Source organism: Budorcas taxicolor, chromosome 11, assembly GCF_023091745.1.
Source record: "Budorcas taxicolor isolate Tak-1 chromosome 11, Takin1.1, whole genome shotgun sequence".
In the NCBI taxonomy this organism is placed as follows: domain Eukaryota; kingdom Metazoa; phylum Chordata; class Mammalia; order Artiodactyla; family Bovidae; genus Budorcas; species Budorcas taxicolor.
Window position 1 is genome coordinate 145,377,372 of NC_068920.1, and position 14,615 is coordinate 145,391,986.

Below are 14,615 nucleotides of genomic sequence, written 5' to 3' on the forward strand. Positions count from 1 at the left end.
TGGGTTCTGACTGCACCCCTCATTCACTCCATAAATTTGGGCACGTCTCATCCCCTCCTGAATTTCAACTTACTCATCTTCTAAGAGAAAAAAGGTAGAACCAGATGATAACTAAGATTCCTTCTCTCGCTAGCTTTCTAAGAGTTAGGAAGAGAAAAATGTTCCAGGAGAAAAACAAAGGTTCTAGCAGAAATGAAGAGAGGGCTTGTCTTCAGGTTGATGGGGGGAAATGCTGGGAAGGTGACCATGCTGAGCTTTGAGAAACACCTAGAACATTGATGGATCTGGAAATGAAGTACTGAGAGACATTCCTGTCAAAGGAAACAGATGACACCCCAGAAGCTGGGAGAGGAAAGGAGACCAGAAAGGTAAGCAGAGGGGAGACAGAAGGAAGAACAGGAGGAACGCCACCTAATGAATAAGAATAATAGGATCTGCATAGCGCTTTATAGCTCACAGAGCAATTCCATATACATGGGCTCATTTAACTCTCGTAACAAAACTGGGCGGAAGGAATTGGCACTTTACCCCTTCTTATGGTCTCAGAGGGGCTTCCCTGGTGACTCATACAGTAAAGAATTCACCTGCAATACAAAAGACACAGGTTCGATCCCTCGGTTGGGAGAATCCCCTGGAGGAGGCCGTGGCAACCCATTCCAGTGTTCTTGCCTGGAGAACTCCATGGACAGAGGAGCCTGGCGGGCTACAGTCCATGGGGTCGCAGAGCCAGACACAACTGAGCTACTAACACATACACACACACGTGGACTCAGAGTGGCTCACACATCTGGTAAGTGGTAGAGCCAGGACTCACACTGAGGTCTGACTGACTGCAAGCCCCACATTTCACACAACCACGATCACAAGCTCAGCAGGCTGCCCCCATACAACAGAGTGTCCAAAGGAGGTCTGCACACGTGCTCCTGGCTGTGCTAATGAGTAAAGTGATCTCCAGAGGAGATGAAGGAGAACCATGCTGTGTTCTGATTAGCCCAGGACCACGGCTTTTAGTGCTAGGATCCACACATCGTAAATTACCCAATTGGAACACTGCAGAGAATGGGTAGGAGTCCTAAACCCAAGCAATGTTAGCCGCAACTGAGGAATCCTGGTGCACCTGAGTGAAGAAGACATGGTGGGTATACAGTGTACTATAATTATCTGAATGGCTATTATATCAGCCAGAGTCCCAACTGGAAACAGATGGCTTAATCCAATTGGGGTCATTCAAGGAAGATTTGTTTACAAAGGGACTGCTTGCAGTGGAATAGATGTGAAATAAAGTGAAAGTTGCTCAGTCACGCCTGACCCTTTGCAACCCCAAGTTCTATACAGTCCATGGCATTCTCCAGACTAGAATACTGGAGTGGGTAGCCTTTCCCTTCTCCAGGGTATCTTCCCAACCCAGGGATCACACCCAGGTCTCCCACATTGCAGGCGGATTCTTGACCAGCTGTGCCACAAAGGAAGCCCAAGAAAACTGGAGTGGGTAGCCTCTCCCTACTCCAGCGGATCTTCCCGACCCAGGAATCGAACCAGTCTCCTACATTGCAGGCAGATTCTTTACCAACTGAGCTACCAGAAAAGCCCTTTTTATAATAACCTGTACAGGTAAAGAATCTGTGCCGGGAGCCAGCGTGAGGAACTCCGCCCATGGCAAAGGTCATGAGGAAGGAGGCTTGGCGTACGCAAAGGCGTGATCAAGCCTCAGGAAACCCCCTGTTCTCGAGCATCTAACCCCAAAACCAGAGTCTGTTTTATGCTCTCACCTATACCTCTGACTTTACGGGGGGCTCTCCCCCATAACCCGTTTCTCTCGGAGAAGGAGTAAACGTGCAGCTCCAAGGCAATAAACATTTTTGGGCGTGACAAGAGTGTTTCAGCTTACGGACTCCTCTGAAGGTTATCTAGCCCACCTGTATAGGTTCGTCTGGCCACATGTGATTGTTTACAGCCTCCAAATCTGAGAGGCACGAGATGTTTTAGACTTACTAAAGGCAAATTCTTTTGGGGAGTTAGAAATTATTAGTATAATGGGTTGGTTAGGAGTTATATTGGTGAAAGGTTCTTCATTTGTTGTGTCAATAATTGCTGCTAATTCCCTCCCCTGGGTGGGACAAGGATGTCTCAGGTCAAACCTCTGTGCTGACAGACTAGCTTGTGTGACAGGATTATCCATACTCCTGCCACTGTGCACATGATTGTTTACTACCTCTTAACCATAAATAGCACAGAGAGTTTTAGGGTATTTTGAGAGTCTTAATTAGCATAGGGCTTTTTCTTCTTGTTGAGTCAATGATTGCCCCCAGGCCTCCGTATCCTTAGGCACCTGGGAATATATTAGTCAATGTATTTGGAATATAAAAAAGGAAATACAGTAGTTTTTGATGTTAGCAATACTAGACTTTTTGAGTTAATGGATTTTCTCTTTTGTAATAGATCACTGTACTTTGTTATAAATCACTGTGTCCTTGCTATGTAAAAATGTAACTTTATCATATCTTAAGACTAAATAGATCTTAAGGGGAGCATTGGTGAAAGGATTTTCAGTTGTTGGGCTGATGTTTGCTGCTAAATCTCCATGTTCCCTACCCTTATAATGAATATAACTAGCATATAGGAGAAATAAGGATTAACCTTTGAGATTAACCATGTTAACCTTGGGTTAAATAAATTCCTTTCTTGATTGTAACTCACTACACCCTCACCCTATAGGAATGTAACTTTATCGGGAGGGCGGTGCCTGGTTTAAGAAAAAACACCCTTGGAAGAAATAAGTTTTTTGGTTATCAGAAAGAAAGGATCATAAAATGTCAGCAGGTCTCACTCATGGCCAGAAGATGATGTACCTTTTTTATACATTTATGTGAAGCACCTGATTTTGATAAAGGTCAGGACTGCTGACCCTCGCGTGACTCTGTATTCATCCCTGTGTGTAACAAAAGGTATATAAGCAAACCCAAAAATAAAGAAATCGGATCAGTTTCCGGAAAGACTGATTCCCCCATGTCGCTTCTTTCTTGCTCTCTGCTTTCCTGGCTGAATTCCCATCTGGAGCATGGATGCTATTCCACGTAATCCAAGTTATTCAACCTCTTTTTCTCCACTAATCTTCCTACTACACTATCCATTTCTAATCTCTCTATATCTGTGATTAAATATGTATTTTTCCAAAGACGCCGACTCTGTCCCCACCTTCGAATCACCCTGGATCCACCGGGGCTGGACCCCAGCAAATCTGTAAAAGAATAACCATATATATGATATACATTAATATGTATCCGTTATAATAAATGTATGTAGTTATATATATATCAATATATCCATTACATATATAACTAACGTGACAGTGTAAATCAACTATTCAATTTTTTAAAAAGTCTTCCCCTCCAAAAAATCTAGGAAAGCTACTGGTTCATACTGAGCTTCCCAAGGCCAAAATCCAAGTCAAGGTTAGAAGATCAGAGAGCCACAAATTCTCTACAGGAAATTCAGTGGTAAACTGAACTAAATGACTTGTAAAGTTTCTTCTAACCTTGATATTTCATACTTCATACATAACAGAGGAGAGAAAAAGTAGAATAATAGAAGGGACTTTTTAAATCTATCTAAAATTTCCCCCAATCTTCCTCCTCAACCTTTTTCCAAATTAAGAACCTGCATTCATTGCCTAGAAAATAATAAAGGATGTTTATTGGGCTTCCCTGGTGGCTTAGAGGTTAAAGCGTCTGCCTGGAATGCAGGAGACCTGGGTTCGATCCCTAGGTCGGGAAGATCCCCTGGAGAAGGAAATGGCAACCCACTCCAGTACTCTTGCCTGGAGAATCGCATGGAGAGAGGAGCCTGGTAGGCTACAGTCCATGGGGTCCCAAAGAGTCAGACATGACTGAGCGACTTCACTTTCACTACTGACTAAGGATGGTACCCCAGAGTTAAAATTCTGATTAGGTAGAATTCTGAAGTCTTTTGAGTTTTTTAAATGTATCTCTTCTTTGGTTTATTTTGAAAATAGGATACCTTGACAAGGAAAGGGAATATTCTTTTCTTATGTGATCTTTTTTTTTTCAGCCAATCCACATGGCATGTGGGCTCTTAGTTCCCAACCAGGGATCTAACCGGTGCTCCTGCATTGGAAGTGCAGAGTCTTCACTACTGGACAACCAGGGAAGCCCAGGAGTGTTTTTGTTTTTTTTTTTTTTTTTGACCAAACAACTTCAGAAGACCACTTTCTACAGTATCTCAAGACACGTCAAAATTTTCAGCCATAATTTCCCCAGAATCTTTCTAAAATGGAGTCAAAAACTACAAATAAGGGAGTAGCTGACAAGTGACTTGCAAACTTTATTAACCTTTAGGTTTTTCCCTCTTGTTTACCAAATAACTATAACAATATGTTCCCTTGACTTATTTACCCAAAGAGCTACATTGTGAGGACTGCCAAGGTTAATTAAAATCTAGATTTGCTAATGTTTCCATTTCCTGAATTTTCAAACAAACGCTTTAGAAGACTTTAGCAACTTCATAATTAGCCATAATGTATTTCATATACTAGAGGCATCTCCTGTGGGGTTTGTGTTAAATGAGTAATAGCAATGTTGTTCTGAGTGAATAATAGTTCCGTTAACTCCATTGTTACTAAGTAATTTACACTCAGTTAAAAAACCAAGAAGGTCATTTGGAATTGTGTGCATTGAAAATTGCCATACCTTGGTTACACAATGTGCTTTCTATTATTTCACAATGTCTCCAAGAATGGAACTAATAAAGCTGATATTCCATGGTGTAGGGTGCAGACTAGCAGTTTGATGTAATTTACAAGGAACAGATTAATCTATTCAATCAGAGAAAAAGACCACCCAAGGTTTAACTGCCCAGGTGAGATGCAAAGAAAAACTGGCTGACAACTATTTTTTCACAGAATTAAATGGATCCAATTGGCATATCTCCCGAACAAGCATGACAGAGCCATAGGTTGATGGATTCCAGTCCTGTTCTAGGAAAACTGTGAATTAATTCAGTTATGTTCTGGAAGCCGAAACACTGCAGCCATTAGGGAATCTTTTAGAAGTCATGGTTTTTATTTCTTTGTTCCTACAAAGAAGACGTGATTGTGAGCTCAAGCCATGTCACAGCACATTAGCACAGAACACTGCCCACCCAGGCAGGCCCTTGAGAAGGGCAAGAGGAAAACTCGTGCCTGGGAAAATCTTCAAAATGCAATTCTCAATGCCAGAATTTCACCTACTCATCACAAAATTCTTGCCACCTACATAATCTCTTCTACCCTCTCCCCAGTATAAGGTTTTTAAGTCCTAAACCAAAAAAGCAATGCCTGTCTCTTCTCTGCATTCATTCAGCAAAACCCACCTTCATTCATACACTTGTTCACATTTGTTACAGACGTGTAGGCTCTTCACCTACATTAGGCAGGTCTTCACAGACCATGTGTCATCCCATGGGCACACTAAGTCTGCCATGCATGAACGTCATTAGGGTTTTTATCATTACTTGTATTTTTGCTCCCTCACAACAATGCTGGTGTATGTGCTTGCTAATGCAGCATGGCTCACAGACGCAGGGACATACGCGCATGGGTAATGACTGTTGAAAGTGAAAATGTTAGTCGTCAGTCTCACCCAACTCTTTTCGACTCCATATTAGCCTGCTGCTGCTGCTGCTAAGTCGCTTCAGTCATGTCCGACTCTGTGCGACCCCAGAGACGGCAGCCCACCAGGCTCCCCCGTCCCTGGGATTCTCCAGGCAAGAACACTGGAGTAGGTTGCCATTTCCTTCTCCTATGCATGAAAGTGAAAAGTGAAAGTGAAGTCACTAAGTCGTGTCTGATCCTTAGTGACCCCATGGACTGCAGCCTACCAGGCTCCTCCATCCATGGGATTTTTCAGGCAAGAGTACTGGAGTGGGATGCCATTGCCTTCTCTGATATTAGCCTGCTAGTCTCCTCTATTCATGGGATTTGCCAGGCAAGAATGCTGGAGTGGATTGCCATTCCCTTCTCCAGGGGATCTTCCCAACCCAGGGATCAAACCCAGGTTTCCTGCATTGCAGGCAGTCTCTTTACCATCTGAGCTACCAGGGAAGCCCCCACATGGGTAATGGACTTGCCCAGATCACCTGGCGCCTTAGTCCACTCAGGCTGCTATAACAAAAATACCAAAGACTGGATGGCTTCTAAACAGTGGCTACTTCTCTCTTATCGTTCTAGAGGCTGGAACTCCAAAATCAAGATGATGGCAGATCAGAAGTCAGGCGAGGGGCTGCTTCCTGGTTCTTAGTCTTTCTGCTGAGTCCTTGCCTGAAGGGACAAGGGCTCTGTCCTGGGGTCATTTTTATAAGGGCACTAATCCCACTCATGAGGGCTCCACCTTCACGACCTCGTGTGTGTGCTAAGTTGATCCAGTTTTGTCTGACTCTTTTCAACCCCATGGACTGTAGCCTGCCAGGGTCTTCTGTCCATGGGGATTCCCCGGACAAGAATACTGGAATGGGTTGCCATTTCCTCCTCCAGTGACCTCATCATGACCTTCATGACCTCCTTCATGACCTCATCACCTCCCAAGGGCCCACCTCCTAATACCAACATATTGGGGTTAAGTTTCATCACCTGAATTTAAGGGAAACACAAACATTCAGCTTATTATACCTGGTTAATAGTCATAGAGCTTGGGTTGCATTCCAGATGAGTCTGACAGCAAATCTCATAATCTTTCTACTGTAGCAAACTATTTCAAGCATGATAGTGTCCACCATTTTCTCATGAGCTCAACCAACAATCTTATAGAAGACTCATCCTCTTCACTTCCAGTGGACTCACACATACAAATGCCTGGTCCTCATTAACCACTTCCCATGTGCCAAGCAATATTTAAATGCTTTTGAGCTGCTTACACACTGTTCAATCCTTACGACTATCAAGAGGAGACTGATTAGTATTATTCTCATTCAACAGATGAGAACAGCGAGGCACAGAGGGGTTAAGAAACTTTTCTAAGATCACACAGCCAGCACATAGAAAAACTGAGATTCAAAACCAAGTAGTGTGGCTCCAGAGTCTGTGCTTTGAACCTCTGTATTACCCTCCGTCATCATACTCAGTCTTCATTTATTCAATAAGCTACCACTTACTAAATGCCTCCTGTGTACCACCACTGAACAGGTCCTGAGCATTCAAAAGGTAATAAGATGGTGTGGTCATTTCTGTGCTAGAATGTGCAGCATAACGGGCGGGACAGATGTCAAACAAGTAAGAGCAATGGAGGAAAACACACAGTGAGGAAAAAAGATAATGCAGAGGCAGGGGACGAGGTCCTTTTTAGACAGAGTGGTCAGAAAAGGCTTCCTCGATACAATCTGATGAGATTCATAACTTCAGAGAAATATTAATGATGGATGACCGGGACACAGATTCTCCCTTCACAGTTCATCTCCTCGGCCTGAGTTTACATCTCAGCCTGGACCCTTCCCAGCACTGGGGCTTTGAATAAGTTACTTCTTTGAGATCCTATTTTTGTTTCTGTTTAGTCATTAGGTCATGTCTGACTCTTTTGTGACCCCATAGACTGAAGCCTGCCAGGCTCCTCCATCCACGGGATTTCCCAGGCAAGAATACTGGACTGAATGGCCGTTTCCTTCTCTAGGGGATCTTCTTGACTCAGTAATCGAATCCGTGTCTCCTGCATCTGCAGACAGATTCTTTATCACTGAGCCATCAGGGAAGCCCCTTAATCGGCTATGTTGATCTCTCTGTCATGTTCAGCTCTTCGCAACCCCATGGACTATAGCCCACCAGGCTCCTCTATCCATGGAATTCTCCAGGCAAGGATAATGGAGTGGGTAGCCATTCCCTTTTCCAGGGGATCTTCCCAACCCAGGGATCAAACCCAGGTCTCCCACATGGCAGGCAGATTCTTTATCATCTGAGCTACCAGGGAAGCCCTCCAATACAAAATAAAAAGTTTAAAAAAAAAAAGGACGATGAAGAAGAAGAGTGCAGCACCCACATCCTGGCCAGGATGATGGGAGGCTGGGGCCAGTGGTTAAAAAAAAAAAACACAGCAGGTATGAGCGAGGCGCAGGTTTCCTGATGGGCTAACAGCATCACCATGAGGCCCCAGGGGGCCTTTGCTGAGCATCCTTGTGTCCTTAAACAGGGACCCTGAAGGCATTCGACACAAAGCTCAGTTGGAGGGGGAAACATCACACAATAGATCAGCTCTACCTGTCAGTTATGGTTCCAGAGACAGACAGCCTTTCTGAACAATGTTCTGCTAAGTAGCAAAGCCACTACATCTTATATTTTTCAAGAGGTAGGTCAAAAAAACATTGTAAACATGAAAGCGATGACTGTTATCAAAACAGAAAAAAAAAAAAAAAACAGATTGAACGAGGAAAACTTTCGAACTTCTACATGTCAAAAAAAAGTCCCCAAACAAAATGAAAAGACAAAGGAGAAGTTAAGTAGGAAAATATTTGTAACCTTTAGCAAACGTGAATACAGAGTAATTTGTACAAATTAATGTAAAATGTACATCTTTCTTTTTTCAGGAAAAGGGCATTCACAGAAGAACTATAAATGGTCAATAAGCATTTCCAAAATGTTTATCCTTACTGCTTACCAGGAATGCAAATTAAGATAAGGGACCTTTTTTTTTTTTTTTTTTTTTTTTGCCTAATTGGCAAAAATGATCTTTTTTCTCTTTTCAAGATAATACTTAGCACTCTTGAGAGTGCCACAGTGTAGGCCTTCTCCCACAGGTCTATAAGAGAATAAATTCCAGGAAAGCAATTTAGCTAAATGTAGCAGAAGCCCTAGAAATGTTATCTTCTTTGATCTAGTAATTTACTTCTGGGAATCTATCCCAGGAAAATCACCAGAAATGTTGATAAAGATTTATATTCCAGAGTTTTTAATATACTGTTATTTATATTGACTAAAAACGAAAAAAAAAAAGAATGCAAGCAACCTAAACAGCAAAAAAAAAGAATTAATAAATTAAAGATGGAGTAAGGATAAATATAGTGGAGAGAAAAGATAGAATACTAAAAGATACATATTCAAGAATTATTTGGCGACATGGGGAAATGTTCCTGATATAATGTCAGTTAAAAAGGAAGGCTTGGATATTAATCTTTTAAAAGAGAATATTACACAAGCATATATGCACACACAATGATACATTCACTCACACGCTCATAAGACAGGAGGAAACACAGTAAATCACTGACAATGATTATCTCCGAGTGGTACATTACAAACGATTTTTTCCTTCTTTAGATTTTTCTATATCTCCCCAATTTCCAAACTAACATATCGGGTTGGCCAAAAACTTCATTTGCATGTTCCATAACATCCTATGGAAAAACCCAAACAAACTTTCTGGCTAACCCTATAACAAAGAAAGGCAATGCCAAAGAATGTTCAAACTACCACACAATTGCACTCATCTCACATGCTAGTAAATTAATGCTCAAAATTCTCCACGCTAGGCTTCAGCAATACGTGAACCGTGAACTTCCAGATGTTCAAGCTGGTTTTAGAAAAGGCAGAGGAACCAGAGATCAATTTGCCAACATCCGCTGGATCATCAAAAAAGCAAGAGAATTCCAGAAAAACATCTATTTCTATTTTATTGACTATGTCAAAGCCTTTGACTGTGTGGATCACAATAAACTGTGGAAAATTCTGAAAGAGATAGAAACTGTGGAAATCTCTGAAAGAAACCAGACCACCTGATCTGCCTCTTGAGAAACCCGTATGCAGGTCAGAAAGCAACAGTTAGAACTGGACATGGAACAACAGACTGGTTCCAAATAGGAAAAGGAGTACATCAAGTCTGTATATTGTCACCTGCTTATTTAACTTCTATGCAGAGTACATCATGAGAAATGCTGGGCTGGAAGAAGCACAAGCTGGAATCAATATTGCCGGGAGAAATATCAATCACCTCAGATATGCAGATGCCACCACCCTTATGGCAGAAAGTGAAGAACTAAAGAGCCTCTTGATGAAAGTGAAAGAGGAGAGTGAAAAAGTTGGCTTAAAGCTCAACATTCAGAAAACAAAGATCATGGCATCTGGTCCCATCACTTCACGGCAAGTAGATGGGGAACAGTGGAAACAGTGGCTGGCTTTATTTTTCTGGGCTCCAAAATCACTGTAGATGGTGACTGCAGCCATGAAATTAAAAGACACTTATTCCTTGGAAGAAAAGTTATGACCAATCTAGACAGCATATTAAAAAGCAGAGACATTACTTTGTCAACAAAGGTCCATCTACTCAAGGCTATTGTTTTTCCAGTGGTCATGTATGGATGTGAAAGTTGGACTATAAAGAAAGCTGAGTGACAAAGAATTGATGCTTTTGAACTGTGGTGTTGGAGAAGACTCTTGAGAGTCCCTTGGACTGCAAGGAGATCCAACCAGTCCATCCCAAAGGTGATCAGTCCTGGGTGTTCATTGGAAGGACTGATGTTGAAGCTGAAACTCCAATACTTTGGTCACCTGATGCAAAGAGCTGACTCATCTGAAAAGATCCTGATGCTGGGAAAGATTGAGGGCAGGAGGAGAAGGGGAGGACAGAGGATGAGATGGTTGGATGGCATCACCAACTCAATGGACATGGGTTTGGGTGGACTCTGGGAGTTGGTGATGGACAGGGAGGCCTGGCATGCTACAGCTCATGGGGTCGAAAAGAGTCAGAACCGACTGAGCGACTGAACTGAACTGAATATATACATGGTGGTGGTGGTGGTTTAGTCACTCAGTCGTGTCTGACTCTTTGCAGCCTCATAAACTGTAACCTGCCAGGCCCCTCTGGTCCATGGGCTTTTCCAAGGAAGAATACTGGAGTGTGCTGCCATTTCCTTCTCCAGGGGATCTTCCTGGCCCAGGGGCTGAACCGACTGAACCCTGGTCTCCAGCGTTGCAGGTGATCTCCTGCATTTTAGGCAAGTTCTTGACTGACTGAGCCCCCAGGGAAGCCCTGCAGTACACACATGATACATATCCACATTCGTTATAATTTTCAAAAGTGTTTGAGAACAGAATGGGACAAATGAACGACAGCAACACGGATTACTCCCCTCCTGCATCCATATCCTTGGAGGGATGTCACCACATGGACTCTGAGCCAGGTGACCTGGTCGGTGGGCTGTCACACATTGTGCTGCAAACAGAGGCTGAAACGCATTCACACGCTGGAGCTTGTCTGACCTGGCTGCTCTTGGATCCCACGACAAATACCACGTGATGGAGCCTGAGTTTGTTTGCGATGTGATGGGAGACATGTGGCCCAGTTACCTCACTGCCCTAAACATAAGCCAGCTAACCTCCAGAAACAGAGCTGCCCAGCCAACCAGCCGCTCACCACCAACGCAGAAATACCACCCAGCTGAGCAGATGACCAACCCAGAGAATCATCAAATAAATAGGTTGTTGTTGTTTTAATCACTAAGACTTGGGGTCCTTTCTCATGCAAATAAATGACAGGAAAAAAGAAATCATTCTCTAGTAGCAAAGTGGGAAAATCCTGAGTTTCTCCATTGCGTTCTTCATTTAGCCTCTCAGTGACTCTATTTCTTAATCTCTAACACCACCCTTATGGCAGAAAGTGAAGAGGAACTAAAAAGCCTCTTGATGAAAGTGAAAGAGGAGAGTGAAAAAGCTGGCTTAAAGCTCAACATTCAGAAAACGAAGATCATGGCATCTGGTCCCATCACTTCATGGGAAATAGATGGGGAAACAGTGGAAACAGTGTCAGACTTTATTCTTTTGGGCTCCAGAATCACTGCAGATGGTGACTGCAGCCGTGAAATTAAAAGACGCTTACTCCTTGGAAGAAAACTTATGACCAACCTAGATAGTATATTCAAAAGCAGAGACATTACTTTGCCGACTAAGGTCCATCTAGTCAAGGCTATGGTTTTTCCTGTGGTCATGTATGGATGTGAGAGTTGGACTGTGAAGAAGGCTGAGCGCCGAAGAATTGATGCTTTTGAACTGTGGTGTTGGAGAAGACTCCTGAGAGCCCTTTGGACAGTGAGAGCTGACAGTGAGAGCTTCAGCTTCAGGATCAGTCCTTCCAAAGAATATTCAGGACGGATTTCTTTTAGAATTGACTGGTTGGATCTCCTTGCAGTCCAAGGGACTCTTAAGAGTCTTCTCCAACACCACAGCTCAAAAGCATCAATTCTTCAGCATTCAGCCGACTTTATGGTCCAACTCTCATTTCCGTACATTACTGGAAATACCGTAGCTTTTACTAGACAGACCTTTGTTGGCAAAATAATGTCTCTGCTTTTTAATATGCTGTCTAGCTTTGTCATAGCTTTTCTTCCAAGGAAGTCTTTTAACTTCATGACTGCAGTCACCATCTGCAACGATTTTGAAGCCCAAGAAAATAAAGTCTGTCACTGTTTCCATTGTTTTCCCATCTATTTACCATGAAGTGATGGGACTGGATGCCATGATCGTTTTTTGAATGTTGAGCTTTAAGCCAGCTTTTTCACTCTCCTCTTTCACTTTCATCAAGAAACTCTTTAGTTCTTCTTTGCTTTCTGCCATAAGGGTGGTGTCATCTGCATATCTGAGGTGATTGATACTTCTCTCGGCAATCGTGATTCCAGCTTGTGCTTCCTCCAGCCCAGCGTTTCTCATGATGTACTCTGCATATAAGTTAAATAGGCAGGGTGACAGTATACAGCCTTGACATACTCCTTTCCCAATTTGGAACCAATCAATTGTTCCACGCCCACTTGTAACTGTGAGACAGTGGCTCGCTACAAACCAAGAAGAGAGGCCTCAAAAAATTCAAACCTGCTGACATCTTGATGTTGAATCGCCATCCTCCAGAAGTGGGAGAAAAATGAATTTCCGTGGTTTGAGCCGCTGGCAGAGGTGACAGGAAACGTGAGTTTCCCAAATGGGTCACTGGGGGGTGATAGTGAGCAAAGCCAGTCTTGTGCCCATCTCTTAGTTCCTGGACCCAGGTTCTCTATCTCTTCCACAGCCTATCTCACTCCAGGGACTATATTTGTCTGTCTCCTCACACTCCATTGTCCAAGGGCTCCTGGGGGCCAGCTCTGTTCTCATTGCTCTCTGCACCTTTCATAATTCACAGTGCCTGGGATACAGCAAGGGGGAAGAATAGAGAAGAAAAGTGTTTTCTCACAACCACAAACATCATGCCTCCAACAAAATATCAGTTCTCCAGGCTTCAAACCTGACACAAGGACAATGGGTCAGAATGTTAAATTGGGACCATCCCAAGGTACCTTCGGGGATTCCCCCGTAGCTTGCAATGCAGGAGACCTGGGTTCGATTCCTGCATGGGAAAGATCCCCTGGAGGAGGAAATGGCAACCCACTCCAGTATTCTTGCCTAGAGAATCCCAGGGACAGAGGAGCATAGCAGGCTACAGTCCATGGGGTCGCAAGAGTCGGACACAACTTAGCAACTAAACCACAAACCACCACCATAAGATGCCTGTAAGACAAATAGCTACTCAATTTGGGGTAGTTCCTTAAAGACCAGGAAAAATTTACAATACCAGCAGCAGCACATGTGTGGTTGAGAAGAGGGAGAGGGATGCCAAAAGCCAGGGTATCCAAGGTAAAACACCAGACGTTGAAGATGAAACCCATTTCCTTGCCAGGCAAGACTCCCCTTATGAGGGAACTGGGGCTGAGAGATAGTCACCTAGAATCACAGCAGAGTCAGGCCTCTGTCCCCAGGACCACATCAGGTTCTGGGAGTGGGAGACAGGAGGGCAGAAAGAGTAACGGTAAAAAGAGCTGGACAAGGACGGGCTCCCTGGCCACAGCCAACCCCGGACATCCTGCCTTGGCCAGAAGGGGCCTGGAAAGGAAGCAGACACAGAACAATTAGGAAAGGTCTAAAAACCACAGGAGTTTGATGAATAAAGCCAAGAGGCTGCCCAGTGATGCAATTCATGGGAGACCAAAAAAAAGAAAGGAAAGGAAAAAAATAAATAAGAAAAAAGAACTCTCCAGTCCTCCCTGGGAGCATTCATCATTCAGCATGACCTTCCAGGAATCTGCTGACAGACACACAGTGTTCTGTGTGACTTTCTGCCTGGGTCCTGGAATGACTGAGAAAAGGAGGAAGGCAGGGAAGGGGCTGGAAATGGGCCAGGGGAACTGGGGAAACGGGAGGGTTGGGGAGCTGAGGGAACCCTGTTCCCAGCACTGCACGTTGTTGGGCGCCATCTGCTGATGGCCTGGGGAACTACATCCATCTCCCTGCTCAAAGAAAGTTAAACGTTTCAGAGAGAAGGTACAAGTCAGAGGAAAGGAACAAAAAATTAGATTTCCACCTCTGATGAGCCACAAGCGTCCATGTACTTCGAAGGTTACATTCATGTTAGGTGAGAATTGTTTTACAGGTGGGAAACTGAGGTTCAGGGAGACAATCCGTTTCACCAAGGGCGAGGCAACCAATGTGTTGTCGTTGAAAAATCCATTCTCTTTCTGATCTCATAGAGCCTGAATCATTCCTGGAGTGTAAATGCTCTGTCAGTGAATGACTGGACAAGGCTTGAATAACTGAATCTTTTTGCAGTTTGTCTGTTTGAATCCAA

At 43.6% G+C, this 14,615-nt stretch overlaps 1 non-coding gene across 1 annotated transcript; it reads left to right on the forward strand.

Moving 5' to 3' along the window:
- The first annotated feature begins 3,701 nt into the window (after positions 1–3,701).
- Positions 3,702–3,773, forward strand: TRNAS-GGA (transfer RNA serine (anticodon GGA)). Its single transcript has one exon. It is a non-coding gene; the product is annotated as a tRNA-Ser (tRNA).
- Positions 3,774–14,615: the final 10,842 nt, after the last annotated feature.